This window comes from Bos grunniens, chromosome 6 (assembly GCF_055505025.1).
Source record: "Bos grunniens cultivar Pamir isolate PY7600 chromosome 6, Bosgru_T2T1.0, whole genome shotgun sequence".
Classification (NCBI taxonomy): Eukaryota; Metazoa; Chordata; class Mammalia; order Artiodactyla; family Bovidae; genus Bos; species Bos grunniens.
The window spans coordinates 73,318,005-73,343,065 of NC_141170.1; the positions used below are offsets into that span (position 1 = coordinate 73,318,005).

At 42.9% G+C, this 25,061-nt stretch overlaps 1 long non-coding RNA gene and 1 other non-coding gene across 2 annotated transcripts; both read right to left on the reverse strand.

Moving 5' to 3' along the window:
• Nucleotides 1–2,417: 2,417 nt before the first annotated feature.
• LOC147370875 (U6 spliceosomal RNA) lies at nucleotides 2,418–2,524 on the reverse strand. The gene has a single exon (XR_015166318.1). It is a non-coding gene; the product is annotated as a U6 spliceosomal RNA (small nuclear RNA).
• Nucleotides 2,525–3,648: 1,124 nt separating this feature from the next.
• LOC147370876 (uncharacterized) lies at nucleotides 3,649–22,691 on the reverse strand. The gene is made up of 3 exons (XR_015165524.1): nucleotides 22,262–22,691; nucleotides 6,959–7,038; nucleotides 3,649–3,932 (listed from the first exon to the last, which is right to left on the reverse strand). It is a non-coding gene; the product is annotated as an uncharacterized LOC147370876 (long non-coding RNA).
• Between the last annotated feature and the right edge of the window lie 2,370 nt (nucleotides 22,692–25,061).

Below are 25,061 nucleotides of genomic sequence, written 5' to 3' on the forward strand. Positions count from 1 at the left end.
GAAGCTGATGGAAGTAACAGCCCAATTATGTGTGGAGCAAACGTTTCCCCCAGAAGGGCATCCCTGGTGGCTCAGACCATAGAGAATCTGACCGCAATGCAGGGGACCTGGGTTCCATCTTGGTGGGGAAGATCCCCTGGAGGAGGAAATGGCAACCCATTCCAGTATTCTTCCCTGGAGAATGCCATGGCCAGAGGAGCCTGGCAGGCTACAGTCCACTGGGGCTGCAAAAAGTTGGTCACAACTGAGCGACTAACACTTTCACTTTCTTGGGGAAAGAGCAGGCTCCCTTTCCAGTGGAGGTTAGAGAGGTTAGCGGACATAGGATTCCTTAGAGTTGCTGAGCTGGGATCAAACTTGGGTTTTATTCCAATACCCAGGCCCTTTCCCTCTGTCAAATGGCCCTGGTTTTACAGCCGAGGAAAAGGCTTAACAAGTTAATTTGTTGCTCAGCTGCCAGCAAATAGTGGAAGTGCCCCACTGAAACTAGGGTGGTTTCCTTTTCTGGCCATAAGGGGGAAAAACTCAGGAGTACTGCTTCCAGGAAACCAGAGCCAGGCTCTCTGGGGCTGAAAAGTTAGTTGGTCACTTATACTAACTCCTGCGTCCAACTGCCTGACACCAGTGTCTTGTTTTGCCCCTTGCTTTTTCCCTGCCTTTGTCTGCTGTGTGTAAAATGGGAATAATGGTCTCTGTTAAAGTGAGCTAAAATATATATAACACATAGAACAGTACCTGGCACATGAGGAGTGCATGTTAACCATGAGAGCTTCACTGGAAGCCTCTGGTGTTGGGAGATGAGTGGGAAGCTTTGATTGGACTCATCTGGAACCTTGGAAGTCTGAGGTCATTACTCCACAGTCTCAAATGCTGGTCATTTTAGTCCAAGGGCTGACACATGTTGCTTGAGAGTGGGCACTAGAAATCAAATCTAGTGGGCCTGTTCTTATAATTGGAGAGCGAACGATTTTGCCAGTGGGTGCTGGTCTTAAAATCCAGCCCTTGGAGACAGTGAGCAAGCAGCACCTCTCCTGGGAGCGACTTCTACAGCAGAGTCCACCAGTGATAGGGATCTGCTGGCATGTGTTCACTGAGCTCAGCTCTATCTCTGGCCCTGGGCAGGAGGCAGAGTCATCTCAGGGACTCCCAGGGCAGGCCTTAGTTGCTCATTGGTCCTGCTGAGTCTCCCCCAGTAGGTATGGACTCTGTACGGGATATGGATCTAACTCTATCCACAATGCCTTCCTATCACTCCCAACAAGGATCTGACAAATGGAAATTTCAGAAAACCTGGAGAAGGTCTCAGGTCTCCCTTTTATGGTCCAATGAAAAAGGCAAAATACCGGTTCAGTCAGGAGGTTTTTTTTTTTAATGGATTCCATTTACAGGTCAGAGATGATATCTGTTTGATTCTGGTTTTGGATTGTAGGGTTTTATATTACTTTGTGTGTGCTAAGTCACTTTAGTCATATCCAACTCTTTGGAACCCTGTGAACTGTAGCCCGCCAGGCTCTTCTGTCCTTGGGGATTCTCCAGGCACCATGCCCTCCTCCAGGGTATCTTCCTGATCCAGGGATCGAACCTGAATCTCTTATGTCCCCTGCATTGGCAGGTGAGTTCTTCACCACTAGCAAAAGGGTGGATAGGGTGTGGGCATATAAAGTCTATAATTTGTCCCTTTAGGGGAACATACTTTCCTATCTTCATTCCAATCCTAATACAGAAGGCTATCATAACTCAGCACTATAAAGCACAGCCTGTGCTTACCCATAAACTTGTAAACTGCTTTCCTTCAGCAAACTTGATCGGCATACTGTTGTCCTACAAGGTAGAACTGACTGATTTAGATGGGCCCACCTAGAGGCCACACAGTATCTTGTCCAAAGTTACAATCTCTGTGCTAATACATGTCCACATTCCTTATTGAGTCCCTGGGGCCAGATGTAGTTCAGAATATAAAAATTTATATTTTTAGAAAGTAAGATGCAGATACTCCAATGGGACTTGGGCAGTACCCTGTGATCAAACTCATTGATATTTTTACTGTAAAAATGTATACATATTGGTATTAAGTGGAATAAATTTTATTTTATACATCAGGCTAGGGCATGGAATGAGTTTTTAAATGGCAGATTAGAGATCATGACTGCTTTTTTTTTTTTGGCCATGGCCAAGTATTTTATATTTATTTATAATATTTTACGTGTGTAGGGTATTTTACATTATATATACATGTTTTCCATTTGTCTATACTTTTACTATAAACATTTTTGTTTTTATTATTTTTTTGTTTGTTTTTGGCTGTGCAGGCTCTTAGTTCTTCGTGTGTGTGCGCGTGTGCACACTCAGTAAACCAGGGGTCAAACCCATGCCCCCTTCAGCTTGGAGTCCTTGGACCACCAGAGAATTCCCTATAAACATTTTTTAAATGCTTCATGAATTTGCATGTCATCCTTGCACAGGGACCATGTTAATCTTCTCTGTATCGTTCCAGTTTTAGTATGTGTGCTGCCGAAACAAGCACCCTATAAACATTTTTAAACATGCAGAAAAGTGGAAATATTTTTACACTACATATGTGTATACATTCTACCTAGATTTTGTAATAAACATTTTACTATACTACTTGCTTTTATTATGTATCTATCCTACCAGTTTTCTTGTTAATCCACTATTTTGCTTAATTTTTAAAAGTCAGTTCACTTCAGCTATAAATTCTTCAGCATGCATATTAGTAACCAGAGTTCAATATTTCCTTCTGGTTTATTTTCTAAGTAATATTTACAAAAGTGAATGCAAATTGTAAATGTATCTTTTGACACATTTTGACAAATATGTAAGCTTGTGAAACTCAAACTGTTTATCATGATACAGAATATTTCTATCACCCTAAGAAATTCCTTTATACCTCTTCCCAATAATTCTAAACTCACCTTCCCTCAAAGGCATGACTTTTACACAATTGTTTTGTATCAGTAGCATTTTTACTTTTTAAATTGAGGTATCGTTGACATATAATACTATATGTTTCAGGTGTACAACATAACTGTTCACTATTTGCATATACAGTTAAAAGGATCACTACAGTATGTCTAGTTAACACCTGTCCCCATACATAGTTACAAAAATGTTTTTCTTGTAATGAAGACTTTTAAGGTCCTTTATTGAGTGCTTACTGTGTACAAGTACTGTTGTAAACATGTATTAATCCTTGTAACAAAATGAGCTAAATATAAAGATTGGGAAATGGGGCCCCAGAGAAGTCAAACAATGTCCCCCAATGTTACAAGACTAGTAGGTGGCAGAATTAAGATCTTAACCCAGTTACCAATTTCAACCACACAATCAGCAAAGTTTTCTGCTACTTTCTTACCTTCTTTTCCTTATGGGGATAATTGTTGCCCAGAGGACTTGTATGATGAGGAGGATGAAATGAAATGGACAACCCAGAAACACATATGGATACTCGCTTTACAACAATATCACTGCAGACAGTAGGTACAGAAAATCTGCAATAAACGGTATCCAGATGGAAACAAATGAAACTTTACTCTCTACCTATTCCCTCCCCGCCCTGAGAATTTATCTAGAGGCAAAGGGCAAAACAATAGGACTTCTAGAAGACAAAATAGACAAATATTCATGAACTCAAGGTAGGAAAGACTTCTTCAATAGGATACAAGATACATTAACCATAAAGAAAAAGATGCTTTTGACAGGGAGAAAAGGACAACCAGAATCAAGGGAAAGATCTGGAGCACGTATAATTGACTAGGAGCTTATTCCAGAATTTGTAAAGAATGTCTGTACATAAAGGAAAAAGAATCCAATTGAAAAATGTTTGGTTATTCCCTTGCAGGCCAATGGTTAGGACTCTACGCTTCCACTGCAGGTGGCCCGGTCAATCCCTGGTTGGAGAACTAGGATCCCACCTGTCATGGGGCACAGTCAAAAAAAACAAAGATGGTTGAGACTAGAATAGGGGCTTCACAAATGGAAGTAGTTAATAAACACAGTAAAAGGTTTATTTATCACAGTTGAGGGGAATGCAGTTTAAACCACAGTGAGATTTAAACCCAGTGTATGCATGTCCACTCCCACGCCACCGCCCAAGAGAAATGCACCCATATGTTCACCAAAAAACATACACAAAAATGCCCACAAGATGGCTTGTATGTCCATTTGGATTCATAGAATGGAACGTTAACTGTGAAACACTCCTACAATGAAATACTACTATACAATTGCCATTTTTGTAGTAAAAATTTGTCAAATAGTATGCATCAATGATAATGAACAATTTATTTATTATCTCATGGAACAAAATGGATAAGTCTCATCTCACAAACATAATTTAAGTTAAAGAAGCCAGACCAAACTTTCATACTGTTTGATTCTAATACTTGTAGAAAAGTCCCAAGCCAGACAAAATGAAATTTTAGTGATCAGGAATGTATGCTTAAGTGGTAACTGAAGAAAAGTGAAGTCTGACTTCCTGGCGGTTCGGTGTTAGGACTCCGTGCTTCCACTCAGAGGGCCTGGGTTCCATTCCTGGTCCCACAAGCCATGCATTGTGGCCAAAAAAAAGGAAAAGTCTGTGCAGGTCACTTTGGTGGGAAGGAGGGAGTAAGACTGAGGAAACACGAGGAGATTTCTGAGGTGGTGGCAGTCTCCTTCTTGGTTGTGATTGATTTGTGATGAATCTTTGAGTTACACTAATCCTATGTATTTTTTTTCCTATGAATGTCTCACAATTAAAAAAATTTTTTTAAACTTCATTAGTATTAGGTAGGAATTCAAGGAAGAAAATAGGTTCTGGGTTTATTTCACTGAGTTGGAATTCTTTTAAAGCCAGTAAGTTTGAGCCACTTACTAGCCTTGTCACATGAATGTTCCATCAGTAGCAGAGCTAGTCCTTCTATATGTCTTGCTCTGTCTAGGATGCTTAATCAATTGTTGGTTCATTAATTGGCCCCACACATAGAAGGCAGGCAGAGACCCTAGAAAGAGGCAACCACTTTAGATTGGAAGGTGGCAGGGTTAGTAAGCCGGGAAACTCACATATACGGCTTGTCTTGGGCAGCTGCAAAACAAGTAGATTTGTGCACCTGCCTGCCAGAATTTTAAAAGTTTCTATGGAAGGCTTAACTGGGCTCAGTCACACATATCACCCAGATGGTCTTAACAACACCGTACTCTCCCAAGGCTGTGTCCTTGAAACAGCTGGGAGAATGTGCATTCCAAGAACAGGGGAGGGAGTGAGGAGCCTACAGTTGCCTGGGTCTAGCTCCAGGGTCAGCCAGCGGTCACATCCTCTCTATTACCCCCTCCAACACCAATTATGTGATAAATTTTAAAAATAGAACACACAGACTTTCTTAGTGGGAGTAAACTGAATATAACCACCTCCTGATGGCTTATTACTTATGATCATTTTACAAAATCCAAAGACAATCCCAAAGTTCCTTAAGCACTTCAGAGCTGTTTTTAATAACCTAAATAGGTCCAGATTACTAACATACCTTTAAATTTTCCCTATTTGTATATGCTTTATCATCATCATTCATTATTATTATTATATTGTTATTTCTAACCAGTTGTGGATTAAGAAAATTGCCCATCTCATTCATTTATCTGTTCAATTAACAGTCATTGAAACTGTGCGTCAAGCAAGAGTAAGTAAGCCTGAATCTGTTTATATGCATCTTGTGCTACCTAGACTTAAAAACATTTACTCAGGATAACCAGAAAATGTTTCCTTACTTACTGGGCTAGATTCTAAATATTTGAGGCCATTGCCACTAAACTCCTATTTTAAAAGGACATACCATAATAGGAATAAGCCTAACAAGCTGGCTTCAATGTGGACCAGTATGTATGTGTGTATATGTATATATGTGTATATGTGTGTATCTGAGCCTCAGATACACAGTCTGGGTGGTAGCCAGGGGTCCAGCATGGAGAAAAGATGGCTTCCCTGCCATCTGGTCTGCTTTCTCCTTCTGTCACTCATTCCCACGCCAGGGCCTTTGCTCTTGCCGTTCTCTGAGGGAAACATTTGCTTGGGCGTTCACAAGGATACGCCTCCTTATCATTCAGGTCTCAGAGACCTTCGCTGTGCATTTTCCTGGCCCACCATTGTCACCCTATTTTTATCTCCTTCACAGATTGTTGTATGGCTTTTTTTGTTTTGTATTTTTCAATAATAGACCTCCAAAGAGATGACTTCTTCCTGGGCTGAGGGATTGGGGTTTGAGGCCCCGATTGCACCATAAATATTTCACTTTCAACTCAAGACTTTTTTTTGAACTTTTAATTTTGTATTAGGGTATAGCTAATTTTTTGTATTAGGGTATAGCCCCCATGGGGGCTTCCCTGCTGGCTCCAACGGTAAAGTGTCTGTCTGCAGTGCTGGAGACCCAGGTTCAATCCCTGGGTCAGGAAGATCCCTTGGATAAGGAAATGGCAACCCGCTCCAGTGCTCTTGCCTGGAAAATCCCATGGACAGAGGAGGAGCCTGGTAGGCTACAATTCATGGGCTTGCAAAGAGTCAGACACAACTCAGTGACTTTACTTCTACTACTACTACTCTAGCTAATTAACAATGTTATGACAGTTTCAGGTGAACAGTGAAGGGACTGAGCCATATATACATGTATCCATTCTCCCCTACAACACCCACCTCATCCAGGTTGCCATATAACGTGGAGCATAGTTTCCTGTGCTATACAGTGGGTCCTTGTTGATTATCCATTTAAAATATAGCAGTGTGTACATGACCATCCCAAACTTACCCCTGGCACCCAGAAGTTTGTTTTCTAATTGACTTTAGCATTTCTTAACCAAGGGGATTTAGAGTTTAGAACATACAATTTTTTATCACATTATTTTAAATTAATTCTTAATTAATTAAAATCAAAAGATTTTAATAATAATTGGAAGTTCAAGAGGCACTCACAGCTCTGAACTTCAGTGTGAAGGCCATCCGGGAGGGCTGCATCGCCCTTCTACTCTCTGGTGCCTCTGGGTCCAACAGGCCTGGTTGAGGACATCAGAGAAAGAGATATGAGTGATTCCCGAGCACCACACCCACACAGAAAGATCTCCTAACAGCCCTTTAGGCATCTCATCATGTGCAATCACACCTCCCCCCCAAATGGAAGGTTTAGAACCCAATGTGGGTGGAGTTACGGCGGGGGGGGGGGGAGGGGGGGAGGGGGGGGCGGGGGGGGGGCGGGGGGGGAGGGGGGGCGGGGGGGGAGGGGGGCGGGGCGGGGGGGGGAAGAGGGTGTGTGTATTCTCTCAGGAGGCATTGCTGACAGTGTGAGAGCAGTGCTTAACCATGATCTTCTTGGGACCTCCCTGGCAGTCTAGTGGTTAGGACTCAGGGCTCTCACTGCCAAGGGTCTAGGTTCAATCCCTGGTAAGGAAACTAAAATCCCACAACCCGCCACCCCCCATCCCCAAATAAAAAGTCTTCTACTTTGCTTTAGCACCTACTCTGCTTCAGCTTCAGCTTCTACTCTCCCCTCCAAAGCATTATGTATTTAGATGTTCCTAAAGGTAATACTTATGGTGCCAAACAATTGGAAATCACTTAAACGAGTGTATAACAACTTCAAACCTCACAATCTTTCCCACATTGACATCTATTATACGTAATGCTATAGTATAGGCTAGACACAATGTTTACTGTTTCATATATACATAACAAAATCCTTATATCCAGACAACCATTGAGCCAATGGGGTACCACTGAAAAATAGATACAGAGAGAAAAAGATTAGAAGGTATATACTAGTCTTAACAGGGATAATCTAAGGATTTAACAATTTATTCTTATATATATGTGTGTGTATCTATACATACTTATTTTGAAATTAGAAAGAGAAATTTATTTATTTATTTATTGGTCATGTCACACAGCTGTGGGATCTTAGTTCCCTGACCAGAGATCAAACCCAGATCCTCGGCAGCGAAAGCACCCTGTCCTAACTACTGGACTGCCAGGAAATTCCCAAGAAGTAAAAATTTAAATTTTATCCATTATCCATCCATTTATTGCTAAAAGCCCAGGTGGCATAGAGGTAAAGACTCTGCCTGCCAATGCAGGGGATGCAAGAGGCACGGTTCCCATCCCTGGGTTGGGAGAGTCCTCTGGAGGAGGCAATGGCAACCCATTCCGGTATTCTTGCCTGGACAATTTCACGGACAGAGGAACCTGTTGGGCTACAGTCCATGTTGGTTATGGTCCATGGGGTCACTAAGAGTCAGACACGACTGACCAAGCATTTCTGAATTCCCAACCTAGAGGCCAGCAAAATGCGAGCCCTTTGATAGAGTTCATACAGGTCTCATGGAGCAGAGAGCTTGGAAAGAAGGGTGGACAGTGGATCTGAAAAGAATAATGATTTATTCTGTCACTGACTGACATGGTTTTCTTACTTGTTATATGGGGGCAATGTTTTGATCTGCTTTACCTAACTCATCCCCTTCGTGGATCACAGCCTTGGTGTGAGGAAGGGGTTTGCATAACTCAATGAAGCTATGAGCCATGCTGTGCAAGACCACCCAAGATGGACAGGTCATAGTGAAGAGTTCTGGCAAAACATGGTTCCCTGGAGCAAGGAATGGCAAACGACTCCAGTATTCTTTCCTTGAGAACCCCATAAACAGTATGAAAATGCAAAAATATATGGAAGATGAATCCCCCAGGTCAGAAGGTGTCCAATATGCTATTGGAGAAGTGTAGAGAAATAGCTCCAAAGAGAATGAAGAGTCTGGGCCAGAGCAGAAATGACACTCAGTTGTGGATGTATCTGGTGGAGAAAGTAAAGTCCTGTAAAGAACAATATTGCATAGGAACCTGGAATATTAGGTCCATGAATCAAGGCAAATTGGAGGTGGTCAAGCAGGAAGAGCCAATTCATTATAAAAGACCTTGATGCTGGGAAAGATTGAGAGCAGGAGAAGAAGAGGGCAACTGGGAGGATGAAATGGTTGGATGGCATCACCGACTAACTCCATGGACATGAGTTTGAGGAAACTCTGGGAGATGGTAAAGGACAGGGAAGCCTGATGCACTGCAGTCCCTGGGATCACAAACGCTCAGAAATGACTTAGTGACTAAAAAACAACAATCTCACAGACGATGAAAATTTAGTAAGACAGCACAAGAAAAGAGCTTTGTAACTCTAAAGACTTACACAAATGTCTGATAGTTGGATTGTTTCAACAATGTATATACACATACACAAGTATTGTTGTGTTCAGTAGGGAGAAACAGGGTAGTCCTTCCGCATCCCCAGTAACCTCTACCAAATGTGTACTTGTGCATTGACAAGGATGGGAATTCCATTTAGAATATTTATATCACTTATTTGTCCTTGGTTTTACCTGAAAAGCTGCTGAAATGCATAATAAATTATAACACAAACTCTAGCTCTTTGGGGACACCTACTCTCATGCATGTAACAACCCAGCCCAGGATTAGGTGAAGGGGAGGCCTGGCCTGTGTCAGGACACTCCTGTCCTATCTCTTCCTCCTGAAACGCATCCTGCTTTCACCCACCCTGTTATCTGTTTTACACTTTACCAGTCAACAGAGGAAGGCTTTCAGACTTTCTGTCCATACATAGTGTCCTCTCCCACTGTTCCTTCTTGAAAGCTTTGCTGCTACTGCTGCTAAGTTGTTTCCATCTCTTTGCGACCCTATGGTCCAAAGGCCATCAGGCTTCTCTGTCCATGGGCAAGAATACTGGAATGGGCTGCCATTTCCTCCTCCAGAGGCTCTTCCTAACCCAGGGATTGAACCCATGTCTCGTTTGTCTCCTGAATTGGCAGGTGGGATCTTTATCACTAGTGCCACCTGGGGAAATCCAGCAGGCTGATTCCCCAAATGCCCCTGCTTTCCAGCAAACCCCTCCCACCCCAATGTTCCTGCCTTTGGAGAAGGCAGGAGTTAGATATCTTATCTTTAAATTCATCAGCCTTAGCCGTTAAGGACACAGATAAAGTGCCTGAGCACAGATTGAGGCAGGAATTACTCCCTCAGGGGCAGGCCCCAGGCAAGAGAAGACAGGTGTGTTCTGTGCTAATCTGAACAGGCAATGCCCAGGCCTGGCTTAGCTCCAGATGTTGCAGGACAGACAGGGATGGGATGCTGCCAGATATTTGGACTTTTCTGAAGAAGTCAGTTTTTCATGTGAAATTTACCACTAGGAAAAAAAAAAAAAAAAAAAAGGCAGGCCAAACAAAGCAGGTCTGTATGCGTGCTCACTGGTGTCTGACTCTTTGAGACCCCCGTAGCCCACCAGGCTCCTCTTGTCCATGGGATTCTCCAGGCAAGAATACTGGATTGGGTGGCCATTTCCTCCTCCAGGGGATCTTCCCAATCCAGGGATCAAACCCGTGTCTGATCCCTGCATTGCAGGTATGTCTCCTGCATTGCAGGTGGATTCTTTACCACTGGAACACGGAGAAAGCCCCAAAGCAGGTCTGTGGACCGCCAATTCAGTGTTCATGCGATGCCAGAATCTATCCTCAGATGTTCAGACCCTGACCCTTTCCACCAGCTGTGTATTAGGGCTGAGTGCTTCTTCCTGCTGGTCTCCTAATCCACTTGGTGGGGCTGGCATTCTTTAAGGTGGTGAGAGAAGCTCTCAAGAGGAGACAATGGCTCTCTTGCCTGGGAGATGGCTGTGTCCTGAGAGATGGGCACCCGGGAGCCAGACTCTTTCATTTCTCATCCTCAGCTCAATGCCCTGCCCTCCAAGTCACCAGGCCTGAGAAAACCAAGGCACTCAGACAGACAGGAGAACCAACCCCTGGCCTTGCCCAGTTCATCCCCAATTCCTCAGCAGTGGGAAACTGCCAGTGACTGAAACAAGAGAAGAAGGGAATGGCACATATTCCTGTTTGGGTCTCATCTGTGAGAACTGGGCCCAGAGAACTTGTCTACTCAGGTCTGAAGGGCAGTGGGCAAGCAGCTTGGTGCTGTCCTGCCCACAGCCCCTGCAATACAAAGGCATAACGTAGATTGTACCATAAAAGCCCGAAAAAGTGGCTCCAAAAATATCACCTGAACAAAACCGCTTAGAACCTTTTGCATCCATTAGGAGCTTCTTCAGGGCCTGTGGCAGCGTTGATAATTTTAGACTGTTCAGCCAGGCCCACTCTTCAATGCAGCCAGAATTCAGGAAATGTCAAAGAATATGCTGCATAGTTGTGAGACAGCACTAGACTTCAAAGGATCAGGTTTAAATGGGAAAAGGTTAAAGAAATGGAAGACAGACTGACATAACTATAGGCTGTTTTCAACTTTGTTTAAATATGTGTATAAATATGCAGAGAAAAATTCTGGAAAGCAATGCACAGAAAGGTTCACAGTGGCTATATCTGGAAATGTGTGAGTTTTTTTTTTTTTTTTTTTCCTATTTCCATACTGCCACAACAGACTGGTTCCAAATAGGAAAAGGAGTACGTCAAGGCTGTATATTGTCACCCTGCTAATTTAACTTATATGCAGAGTACATCATGAGAAATGCTGGGCTGGAAGAAGCACAAGCTGGAATCAAGATTGCTGGGGGAAATATCAATAACCTCAGATATGCAGAGGACACCACCCTTATAGCAGAAAGTGAAGAGGAACTAAGGGAAAGGGAAAGGGAAGTCGCTCAGTCGTGTCCGACTCTTCATGACCCCATGGACTGCAGCCCACCAGGCTCCTCCGTCCATGGGATTTTCCAGGCAAGAGGACTGGAGTGGGGTGTCATTGCCTTCTCTGAAGAGGAACTAAAAAGCCTCTTAATGAAAGTGAAAGAGGAGAGTGAAAAAGTTGGCTTAAAGCTCAACATTCAGAAAACTAAGATCATGGCATCCGGTCCCACCACTTCATGGGAAATAGATGGAGAAACAGTGAAAATAGTGTCAGACTTTATTTTTGGGGGCTCCAAAATCACTGCAGATGGTGATTGCAGCCATGAAATTAAAAGACACTTACTCCTTGGAAGGAAAGTTTTGACCAACCTAGATAGCATATTGAAAAGCAGAGACATTACTTTGCCAACAAAGGTCCATCTAGTCAAGACTATGTTTTTTCCAGTGGTAATGTATGGATGTGAGTGATGAACTGTGAAGAAAGCTGAGCGCCGAAGAATTGATGCTTTTGAACTGTGGTGTTGGAGAAGACTCTTGAGAGTCCCTTGGACTGCAAGGAGATCCAACCAGTCCATTCTAAAGGAGATCAGCCCTGGGTGTTCTTTGGAAGGAATGATGCTAAAGCTGAAACTCCAGTACTTTGGCCACCTCATGGGAAGAGTTGACTCATTGGAAAAGACTCTGATGCTGGGAGGGATTGGGGGCAGGAGGAGAAGGGGACGACAGAGGATGAGATGGCAGGATGGCATCACCGATTTGATGGACGAGTCTGAGTGAACTCCAGGAGTTGGTGATGGACAGGGAGGCCTGGTGTGCTGCGATTCATGGGGTCCCAAAGAGTTGGACACGACTGAGTGACTGAACTGAGCTGAACTTCCCTTGTAGCTCAGTTGGTAAAAAAATCTGCCTGCAGTGCAGCATACTTGGGTTTGATTCCTGGGTCGGGAAGATCCCTTGGAGAAGGAAATGGAAACCCACTCCAGTATTCTTGCCTAGAGAATCCCATGGACAGAGGAACCTGGAAGCCTACAGTCCACATGGTCACAAGAGTCAGACATGACTTAGCAACTAAACCACCAAAGAGGATTTTAGGAAATCTTCAAAGACACAAAAGAAATTGATTCAAAAATAAGTGAGAAACAAGAGGCAAAGAGAAAGATGGGGAAGTAAGATTGAGGTAGGAAAGAGGCAGGTGCTATATATTAAGTGGAACCAAATGAAATTGCCATTTTTTGTAGATCAAAAATTTTCCCCAATCTCATGTGGCCCAACTTAATATAAAATGCAGATCTAGACTCACTGGAGCTCAGGCAACTTTGGCTCTCAGTTTTCTAGTCACCAACTGGAAGGAGGAAATAACGCTAGCTAAAAACCTATGGTGTCCATTAGATTAAAAAAAAAAAAACTAGATGCTTGAGACTTTCCTTCTACTAAAATATTTTTCAAGACTGTATTTCCCTTTCTTAACCAGAAATTCTTAAGGTAAATGCTTTTTAAAGAAATTGGTGCTGAACCTGAGCCCTCCATCCCTGAGTTTTCAGATTTGAAGCAGTGTCACTCCATTTCTCAATAAGATAGTATCTACTCAACTCACTCCAAAGGTGGTTTTGAGTATTCAAATAAGATGATGTTCAATAAGGTGTAAAATTCATCTAGAAGCCTTGCAGAGAATAGTAATGGCACCATTTATTAAGTGCTTGCTATAGTCAGGTACTGTGCTGGTATCTAGTAACAAATAAGTCCTACAGAGTTATAGTCACAGATGTAAGAGACTCACACCTATGGAACTGATGAATGTAAATGTTTATCAGTAAAGTGCCTTGCATGATGTCTGACACACAGGAGATCCAACCACAGTAATGACTGTTGGTACTTCTAAGAGATATGAATGTTCTGTTTGAGTCATAACTAATAGGTCCTAAAAGTTTATAGAACTTTGCATATTTCATAAGTTGTTTAGTAAATTAACGAATATCAAGTATTATTATAATGCCTAGTACACAACAGGGACTCAGGAAAAAAGCTATTATTCCATTTATTTCTTGCTAAAGGTCTGTAACAACTAGAAGCAAAGTTAGGCTCTCAAACCTTGGCCTCTCTGGTTCTCAAATCCTTCTTATCACACATTTTGAACATGTAGAAGGTATGATGTATAATTATCAATTTAATGAGAAGGCTTTAGTACCTTGAGCTTTTTTTACCTTGAATCTTATTATTATTATTTATAAATAGTTCCTTAAAGTCCCCTGATACCCTCTTTTGTTTCACTGCTACTTAATTTATCATAACCAGTTTCTTCTCCCATCTCTCCTATGGGGATAAATCATTCTTACATTTATTTTCCTCTGGAATCTGAGGTCTCCCCCGTCCCTTCCCTCTGGCCAGCTGAGAGACTGGGACCCTTCCACAGCAGTTGGTCAGGAAGCCTTTATGGACACCTACTATGTGTCAGGCTCTATGTGGAGGCCTGGTCCCTGCGCTTATAGTGCCTACAGCAGCAGGTTGTCATCCAGACTAGTTTAACAGAGGCATGTACAATACCAAATCTACAGCTTGGCACACAGTAGGACTCCACTGTTGTTTTTGTCTTAATTCTGTGTGGGGAGCCTCTATGTTCCAAACCCCAAATCTAGCTCCTCATGCATTATCTCATTTCATCCTCAGTTGTTGTGTGTTAGTCGCTCAGTCGTGTCCAACTCTTTTCGACCCCATGGACTATAGCCCACCAGGCTCCTCTGTCCACGGGATTCTCCAGGCAAGAATACTGGAGTGGGTTGCCATGCCCTTCTCCAGGAGATCTTCCTGACCTAGGGATCAAACCCAGGTCTCTCACACTGGAGGCAGATTCTTTGTCACTGAGCCACCAGGGAAGCCCATTGAGTGACTGAATTTTTAATTATTTACATGCTAGAGATGAGAAATCCAGACCAAGACGTTCATTACTTTCCCACCTGTTGAGATTCACTCACGTCTGCCTAACTCCAAAGTTTATACGTCCGTCCAGGGCCTGGCACACGAGAGGCAAGAGGCACTTAAAGCACAGAACTCAAGGACGGACTCACGCTCAGGTTCAATTGCAGACATTTCCATTCCCTCCAAGACCCCAAAAGTTTACTAATGTTTGCGTCACCTCACACTTGGTGAGATTCAAATCTCTGTGATTTGAATCACAGTGAAATTAACATGTTCTTTCTCTGCATATAGACTTCTTCCCTCCCTTTCTCTTCCTCCCCTCCTTTTCCCTTCTCTTTCCTTCATTCTTTCCTTTCTTCCTTTCCTCCTTCTTTATTCCCTCCATCCCTCCACCCTTTTCTTTTGTCTGACCCAACTCAGAGTTGGCCTGTGTTCTGCTCTAAAACCAAAACAAGCAGGCCTCTCCATCCTTGGTTTGCCAGAAGCACAAATCTCAGGACCAGTGGTTTCTAAGGAGAAAGGCTGCTCCATGCACTGGGCTCACTTAAATCTGAATTACAGGGTGGCGGCCTAACAGCAGGAACAGACGCAACTCCAAAGGCCAAGGATGTTTTATAGTCTTCAAGGCATTAAAGCAAGAGTCAGCCAACTGGCAGGAGAGGCCAGAGAACTCACAACAGCTCCTCATCCTCTAAACACTAGTTCTTCAAGTGTGGTTCCCAGACCAGCAGTACTGGGACCTTTTCGGCAATGCAGTTTCTTGTCTCCACCCCAGATTTTCTGATGGGGAAGCCTGGAGATGTGGCCCAGCAGTCACATAGGTGATTCTGGTGTGCACCAAATTTTAAGAACTACTAGCTGCTAAGACAGAATCCAAAGTCTGCTCTGGCAGTCTATCCATGGCTCTGCCTATATATCCAACCTCTTCTCTTTTCTTCCCCTGTGTCACCTCCCCCAGGAAGCTCTCCCAAGGAAAAGCCAACACTGTACCTTCTTAATCTTTGTGTCCTTGGAGCCCAGCACAGAATCTGGTTCTCAGTGAATATTTGTTGAATAGTAATAAAATCAAAGCAGACATGAGAAAGTGGGGCTCAGGGTAGTTCCCACAGAAGTGGAACACCTTCCTGAGCTGGAACTCTGGCCAATGGCCAGTGCCACAGTCAGGCAAGTCTTCAGTGAAAAAGGCCCGTGTAATAGAAGGTCCCAGAACTCCTTGACTGTCCAGTGGTTAGGACTCTGTGCTTCTACTGCAGGGGGCACAGGTTCCACTCCTGGTGAGGAAGCTAAGATCCCGCCAGCTGAGTAACCAAAAAAGAAAAAGCAGCAGCGGCCAATACTCACCTTCAGTTGATTGTTGCTATTTAGCACAAGGACCTGTGTTGCTACGTCTCTCACAGCTCAAAAAATTAAGGCCTTTAGTGAAAATTTCAGAATTTGGGGACTTCTCTGAGGGTCCAGTGGCTAAGACTCCATGCACCCAATGCAGGGGGCCTAGGTTCCATCCCTGGTCAGGGAACTAGATCCCACATGCCACAACTAAGACCCAGCACAGCCAAATAAATAAATAAGATTTCAAAGAAAAAAAAATAATACTAAGTTAAAAGAATAAAATTTCAGAATTTTTGAGGTTGGCTCAAAATTTTTGAATCATAAAAACCTCCAAAAACCCATCTTGGGGAGCTGAACAAAATATCAGTTCAGTTCAGTTCAGTCGCTCAGTCGTGTCTGACTCTGCGACCCCATGAATTGCAGCATGCCAGGCCTCCCTGTCCATCACCAACTCCCAGAGTTCACCCAAACCCACATCCATCGAATTGGTGATGCCATCCAGACATCTCATCCTCTGTCGTCCCCTTCTCCTCCTGCCCCTAATCCTTCCCAGCATCAGAGTCTTTTCCAATGAGTCAACTCTTCCCATGAGGTGGCCAAAGTATTGGAGTTTCAGCTTTAGCATCAGTCCTTCCAAAGAACACCCAGGGTGTTCTCCTTTAGAATGGATTGGTTGGATCTCCTTGCAGTCCAGGGGACTCTCAAGAGTCTTCTCCAACACCACAGTTCAAAAGCATATCTCAGGCCAAATGCAGCATACTAGCTGCTGGCTAGCTTACTACCTCTGAACGGCATCACTGTTTAGTTCTTTCTAGAACTAAGTTCTAGATGACAATAGAATATACACTGCATGGAGGCAGGGATTTTTCTCTTACTCATTGTGGTGACCCCCAAACCTGGAGGGGCACCTCGCTCAGAGTAGAACTCAACCGATATTTGTGGAGTGAATGAATGTCACAGAGAACAGGCCTATGTCATCAGCATTGTGGCCTGCCTCTGTGCCAGTTCTCCCTTTATCAGAATCAGCCTCATCTCAGGAAAGAAGGCTCCTAAGAAACCACCTGATTGCAGGCATCGCATTCCTGTCCCAACTCTTTAAAACACCAGTGCCTTGCCATCACTAATTGACGTTGACGTGGTTGCCTCTTTGGCTCTCTCCCATCACAGAATGAAGAAGGTGAAGAGGGCCTCCTTGTCCCTGTGAGGTGTCCATGTTTGCACTGGGCGACTGTCCAGAGGATTTCATCCTGGGAGCAGCTGCTAGGTACCAGGAACAATGAAGCCTCTTTGTCCTTATAGAAACTCAACAAAATGAAAATCCTTTCCCTCCCTTGCTAGAAGCTTTGTAACTCCTGAGAAAGGGCAAGAGGTTTGCCATTTTTAACTGCTACTGTTAGTTGTTATTTCTTTCTTTCTGATCTGTGGCGGATAGGAGGGGGGGACCCTTGAATGTGACTCAGAAAAAAGCAATGGGTAGACACAGTGGAGCAAACACAACCTAGTCTCATCTTGTTTCAGGAAATGAACCTCTTCTGATTTGGGGTCACTGCACAAGTTACACAGTCTTTGCCCTGAATGGTAAGTTTGACCAAATTTCAATTCTTTCCAGAAACCTCCAAAGTAACCCTTCTGATCTAGGCACTGTGGTATCCGCTGAGCTCTCACACAGGGAACCTGTCAAAGCACTTTCCACTCTGCCAGGAATCTAAGGCGTCATCCTGTGTATAACTCTGTGGAAACCTTTGCTCAGATAAAATTGCAGTACTGCAATCATCTCAACAATTTACAGGTAACACAGGACACAGAATGTTTAAGTTGGAACAAACCTTAGAAATCATCTGTTCCAGTGATTTTTTTTCCTGTGGAATCAGATAAAAGCAGAATTGAATGATCTGATTCCCCAGCCTCCCATGCTCTTTCTACCTCCCAATCTCCCTTCCAGCCTTTACAACCTGGGTGGAGGCTCTGGGGGTGGGGATAGGGGTGCAGATTGGAAAGGAGCTCTGTAAAACCCCTGGGATTTCTGAGTTGTGGCCTGCAAAACTGAATCAGTCCTCATATTCAGAAAAAAAGAAGAAAAATACATTTATTGAAGATTTCTATTATAAAAGGAATCTATGGCTGTTGTGGAAATTGTGACATTTCCAAAAAAGGAGGGAAGTTACTGTCAGTGAATAGTCACTATGACGAGTTTGGGTGCTTTTCACTCTAGTTGTTTTTCTCACACCCAGAGATTTTTTGTTGGTTTTTAATTTTTGCCTGGGTCTGTGCACACCTTCCCCATGCATATGGAAGGGGGCGGCCGGACTGGGCCTGCGTTATATAGTACAGTGAAGTCGCTCAGTCGTGTCTGACTTTTTGCCACCCCATGGAGGCTCCTCCGTCCATGGGATTTTCCAGGGAAGAGTGCTGGAGTGGATTGCCATTTCCTTCTCCAGGGGATCTTCCCGACCCAGGAATCGCACCCGGGTCTCCCGCATTGCAGGCAGACGCAGCCTGTGTTAGAGCTGCACAGACTTCCATCCATGCTGCGCTGATTCCACAGACCTGGCTCCATTCCGTTTGGAATCACAATCATCCTTTTTGGTGACCTCACTGTTTACCATGGATGAGCATAAGCTGCAGACTCAGGGCCTTTGGGAGAGATTTTGATGGGAAAGCAGGTACTACACTTAGCCCCAAGTAAGCCCAGAGCTAAAGCCACCACATGGATGTCCAAGCGTTCAGCCACAAGTCAAGGGAGAGCAGGCAGGCACACTCCAGTGGCAGACTGCAGACCACTGGAGGGCTTTAGCATTTTTTGTTTGAGTAAGTGAGCAAAGATCTCTAACTCCCCCTGCCTTCTCCTCAGCTAACAATACCATCTAATCTTTATTAGAGGGTCTAATCTTTATTAGATCCTCTCCCCTCCCTCTTCTGCCCTGCTCCAGGACAGCTCTCCCAGTCATCCTCCTCATTGACCTCTCATCTCCCTCTACTGTCCCATTTCTCTTTCTCACCTTTTAGTAAATTCCTTCAGTCATCCAGACCCTGTCTTTACTTCTCTCCTCCATCCCAGTCTCTCTGGAACCCATTCTAACCAGGTTTTGGCCCCCTATATGTCACCAAAAGTACTTTATCAAGGTCCCCATTGCTTTCCATGTTGCTAATCTCATTTTCAGTGCTTGGTTACCTCACTCAATCTTGTGATAGCATTTTTGAGGCACACGATCTCTCTCTCTGATTCAAATACTTTTCACTGCTCAGCTTCTTAATGTTCCTCTTACATCACTCCTTCTCATGAGTTGCTTGTTGGAATTCTTTCCTAAACTTTATACCTCAAAGTGCCCCAGGGATCAGTCTTCAGTTCTCTTTCACTCAGCCCTTAGCTAAATGACCTTCAAACTTTTGACCATGACTCTCAGACAGTAAAGAATCTAACTGCAATGTGGGAGACCCAGGTTCAATCCATGTGTTGGGAAGATCCCCCGGAGAAGCGAATGGCTACCCACTCCAATATTCTTGCTTGGAGAATCCCATGGACAGAGGAGCCTGGTGGGACACAGTCCGTGAGGTTGCAAAGAGTCAGACATGACTGAGCGACTAACACACTTTCACTTTCACAGTAAGAAATACATTTTACATCCAGACCCAGTTTGTGCGTGTACATAAACACAACTGAAATCAAATATTTCACAAAACAATGACCACATACTATGTATAACACACTGTGAAATTTCTATTTTACTCACTTTTTTTTAATGCTGGTCAGGATTACCACTGGGGCATAGGTCATTAAATGCCTTTAAATGCCCTCACTCTGCTGACAACTCCCAAATATTTATTTCCAGTCTGGAACTATCTGAGTTTCAGACATGAATTTCCAACTGCTTCTCAACAGTTTCTGTCATAGGTATATCCCACCAGCCTTTCAAACTTGACATGACCTAAATTCCACTCCTGACTCCCCCAGCCTTCCTGATCTTAGTAATGAGTTACTCAGTTGTTCACATTAAAAACTTTAGAGCATAACATTAGAAAGACACAATACCTATCCTTACCAAATTATTTTTTTTAAATTGAAGAGGAAGGAAAGCTTACAAACTCATTCTATGAGGCCAGCATTACCCTGATGGCAAAATCAGACAAAGACACCACCAAAAAAAATAAATAAATAAAATTGAATGCCAATATCCTGGATAAAAAAAATAGTTGGAAAAACAAATCCTCAATAAAATATTACCAAACTGAATTCAATAATACTTTAAAAGGAGTATACACCATGATCACATGGACTTTATGCCAAGAGTGTAAGATGATTGAATATTCATAAGTCAACATGAGTCATCACATTAACAAAATGAAAGATAAAAATCATATAACCATCTCAATATATGCAGAAAAAACATTTGACAAAGTTCAACATCCACTTACAATAAAAACTCACAACAAAGTGAGTGCAGAAGAAACACACCTCAGCATACTAAAGGCCATTTATGACAAACCCACAGCTAACATCACACTCAATGGTAAAAAGTTGGGAGCTTTTCCTCCAAGAACAGGAATAAGACAAAGATGCCCATCTCACCACTTTCATGCAGCATAGCATTGTAAGTCCCAGCTACAGCAATCAAAGAAGAAAAATAAGCAAAAGCCATTCAGATTGGAAGGGAAGAAGTAAACCTATCACTACTGGTAGATGATACTATATATAGAAAACTCTAAAGACTCTACCAAAAAACTCAGTAAAATTGCAGGATACAAAATTAATATATACAGCTTGCTGTACACCTGAAACTAACACAATATTGTTCATCAATTATATACCAATATAGAATAAAAATAAAATAAAAATTAATGTACAGAAATATGTTACATTTCTATACACAGATAATAAACTATCAGAAAGAGAAATGAAACAACATCATTTATAATTACATCAAAAAAAAAAAGAATAAAATACCTAGGAATAAATTTAATGAAGGACATAAAAGATCTGTACTCTGAAAACTATAAAACAATAATAAAAGAAATTGAAGACAACAAAAGTAAATGGAAAGATATTCCATACTCATGTTAAAATGCTTATATTCCCCTCAAACTATCTACAGACTCAACACAATCCCTATAAAAAATAGCCATGAAATTTTCTAGAAAACTAGATCAAATAATTCTAAAATAGAACTGCAAAAGACCCAAAATAGTCAAAGCAATCTTGAAAAGGAATAACAAAGCTGAAACCATTACATTTCCTGATTCCAAATTATACTACAGAGTTGTAGTAATCAAGATAGTATAGTACTGGCACAAAATAGACACATAGATGAATGGAGCAGAACAGAGAGCTTAGAAATAAACCTACACTTATACAGTCAATCTATATGGACTCTCTATTCTGTTCCATTCATCTAAGAGTTTATTTTTGTGCAGAACCTGCCTGCAGTGCAGGAGACCCAGCTTTGTTCCCTGGATTAGGAAGGTCCCCTGGAGAAGGGAATGGAAACCACTCCAGTATTCTTGCCTGGAGAATTCCATGGACAAAGGAGACTGCTGGGCTACAGTCCGTGGGGGTCACAAAGAGTCAGACTTAGCAACTGACTCTTTCACCCGTGGTCAATCTATGACAAAGGAGACAAGAATATACAATGAGGAAAAAGTTTCTTTAATAAATGATGCCGGGAAAACTAGACAGCCACACACAAAGAATGAAATTAGACCACCTTCTTACACCATACACAAAACCAAATTCAAATGGACTAAAGACTTAAATACAAGACCTGAAACATAATACCTTTAGAAGACAACATAAGGAGTAGGTAAACCTTTTGACATTGGTCTTAGCTGTATCTTTTTGGATCTTTCTCCTCAGGCAAAGGCAACAAGGCAAAAATAAACAAATTGGACTATATCAAACCAAAAGGCCTACAGCAAGACCGTAGGCGCTGGAGCCATTGCTGTGTGGCCCTGAAGCAGCTGTGAGGAGATAGTCCACACCCAAGGGCAAAGGAGAAGCCCCAGCAAGATGGTAGGAGGGGCGAATTCACATTTGGAATCAAACCCCATTTCCACCAGAGATGTTCAGAGGACTCAAACAAACCTTGTGCACACCAGGACCTAGGGACCCCACAGAGACTGAGACAGACTGTGTTTGAGCACCTCCTGTGGAGATATATGTCAGCAGTGGACTGCCACAGGAACAGGGGCTCTGGGTGCAGCAGACTTGGGTATGGCATATACCCTCTTGGAGGAGGTGCCATTAACCCCACCATAGAGCTGCCAGAACTTACACAGGACTGGGAAAGAGACTCTTGGAGGGCACAAACAGAACCTTGTGTGCACCAAGACCCAGGAGAAAGAAGCAGTGACCCCACAAGAGACTGACCCAGACTTGCCCGGGAGTGTCCAGGAGTCTCCAGTGGAGGCGTAGGTCCATGGCAGCCTGCTGCAGGGCTGGGGGCATTCGTAGCAGTGCATGCATGGGACCCTTTGAAGGAGGTCCCCATTATCTTCATTAACTCTACCATAGTTTGAAGTGAAGTCGTTCAGTCGTGTCTGACTCTTTGCTACCCCATAGACTGTAGCCCACCAGGCTTCTCTGTCCATAGAATTCTCCAGGCAAGAGTACTGGAGTGGGTTGCCATTCCCTTCTCCAGGAGATCTTCCCCACCCAGTAATTGAAGCTGGGTCTCCCGCTTTAGTTTGGCCACAGGTAAATAGCAGGGAGGGAACACAGCTCCACCTATCAACAGAAAATTGGATTAAAGATTTACTGAGCATGCCCCCGCCCATCAGAACAAGACCCAGTTTCCCCCTCAGTCAGTCTCGCCCTTCAGGAAACTGCCAGAAGCCTCTTATCCTTCTCCATCAGAGGGCAGACAGACTGAAAACCACAATCACAGAAAACTAACCAATCAGATCACATGGACCACAGCCTTGTCTAACTCAATGGAACTATGAGCCATGCCATGTGGTGCCACCCAAGATGGATGGGTCATGGTGGATAAGTCTGACAGAATGCGGTCCACTAGAGAAGGGAATGGCAAACCACTTCAGTATTACTGCCTTGAGAACCCCATGAGCAGTATGAATAGGCAAAAAGATAGCACACTGAAAGATGAACTCCCCAGGTCAGTAGATGCCCCATATGCTACTGGAGATCAATGGAGAAATAACTCCAGAAAGAATGAAGAGATGGAGCCAAAGCAAAAACAACACCCAGTTATGGATGTGACCAGTGATAGAAGCAAAGTCTGATGCTGTAATGAATAATATTGCATAGGAACCTGGAATGTTAGGTAGGTCCATGAATCAAGGCAAAAAGGAGATGGCAAGAGTGAACGTTGGTGTTTTAGGAATCAGTGAACTAAAATGCACTGGAATGGGTGAATTTAACTCAGATGACCCTTATATCTATTACTGTGGGCAAGAATCCCTTAGAAGAAATGGAGTAGCCCTCATAGTCAACAAAAGAGTCTGAAATGCAGTATTTGGATGCAATCTCAAAAATGATAGAATGATCTCTGTTCGTTTCCATTCAGTATAACAATAATCCAAGTCTATGCCCCAACCAGTAATGCTGAAGAAGCTGGAGTTGAATGGTTCTGTGAAGACCTACAAGACCTTCTAGAACTAACACTCCAAAAAGACATCCTTTTCATTTTAGAGGACTGGAATGCAAAAGTAGGAAGTCAAGAAACACCTGGAGTAAAAGGTAAATTTGGCCTTGGAGTAAAGAATGAAGCAGGGCAAAGGCTAATAGATTTTTGCCAAGAGCATGCACTAGTCATAGCAAACACCCTCTTCCAACAACACAAGAGAAGACTCTACACATGGACATCACCAGATGGTCAATACTGAAATCGGATTGATTATATTCTTTGCAGCCAACGATGGAGAAGCTCTATAAAGTCAGCAAAAACAAGACCAGAAACTGACTGTGACTCAGATCATGAACTCCTTATTACAAAATTCAGACTTAAATTGAAGAGAGTAGGGAAAACCACTAGACCATTCAGGTAGGACCTAAATCAAGGCCCTTACAATTATACAGTGGAAGTGAGAAATAGATTTAAGGGATTGTATCTGATAAACAGAGTGCCTGATGAACTATGGATGGAGGTTCATGACATTGTACAGGAGACAGGGATCAACACCATCCTCAAGAAAAAGAAATGCAAAAAAGCAAAATGGCTGTGTGAGGAGGCCTTACAAATAGCTGTGAAAAGAAGAGAAGCAAAAAGCAAAGAACAGGAAAGATATACACATTTGAATGCAGAGTTCCAAAGAATAGCAAGGAGAGATAAGAAAGCCTTCCTCAGTGATCAGTGCAAAGAAATAGATGAAAACAATAGAATGGGGAAAGACTAGAGATCTCTTCAAGAAAATTAGAGATATCAAGGGAACTTTTCATTCAAAGATGGGCTCAATAAAGGACAAAAATGGTATGGACCTAACAGAAGCAGAAGATATTAAGAAGAGGTGGCAAGAATGCACAGAAGAACTGTACAAAAAAGATCTTCATGACCCAGATAATCATGATGGTGTGATCACTCACCTAGAGCCAGACATCCTGGAATGAATGTGAAGTCAAGTGGGCCTTAGAAAGTATCACTACAAACAAAGCTAGTGAAGGTGATGGAATTCCATTTGAGCTATTTCAAATCCTAAAAGATAATGCTGTGAAATGCTGCACTCAATATGCCAGCAAAGTGACTTAGCAGCAGCAGCAGTGGCCACAGGACTGGAAAAAGTCAGCGTTCATTCCAACCCAAAGAAAGGCAATGCCAAAGAATGCTCAAACTACCGCACAATTCCACTCATCTCACACAGCAGTAAAGTAGTGTTCAAAATTCTCTAAGCCAGGCTTCAACAATACATGAACTGTGAAATTCCAGATGTTCAAGCTGGTTTTAGAAAAGAAAGAGGAATCAGAGACCAAATTGCCAACATCTGCTGGATTATCGAAAAAGCAAGAGAGTTCCAGAAAAACATCTACTTCTGCTTTATTGACTATGCCAGAGCCTTTGCCTGTGTGGATCACCACAAACTGTGGAAAATTCTGAAAGAGATGGGAATACCAGACCACCTGACCTGCCTCTTGAGAAATCTGTATGCAGATCACGAAGAAACAGTTAGAACTGGACATGGAACAACAGACTGGTTCCAAATAGGGAAAGGAGTAC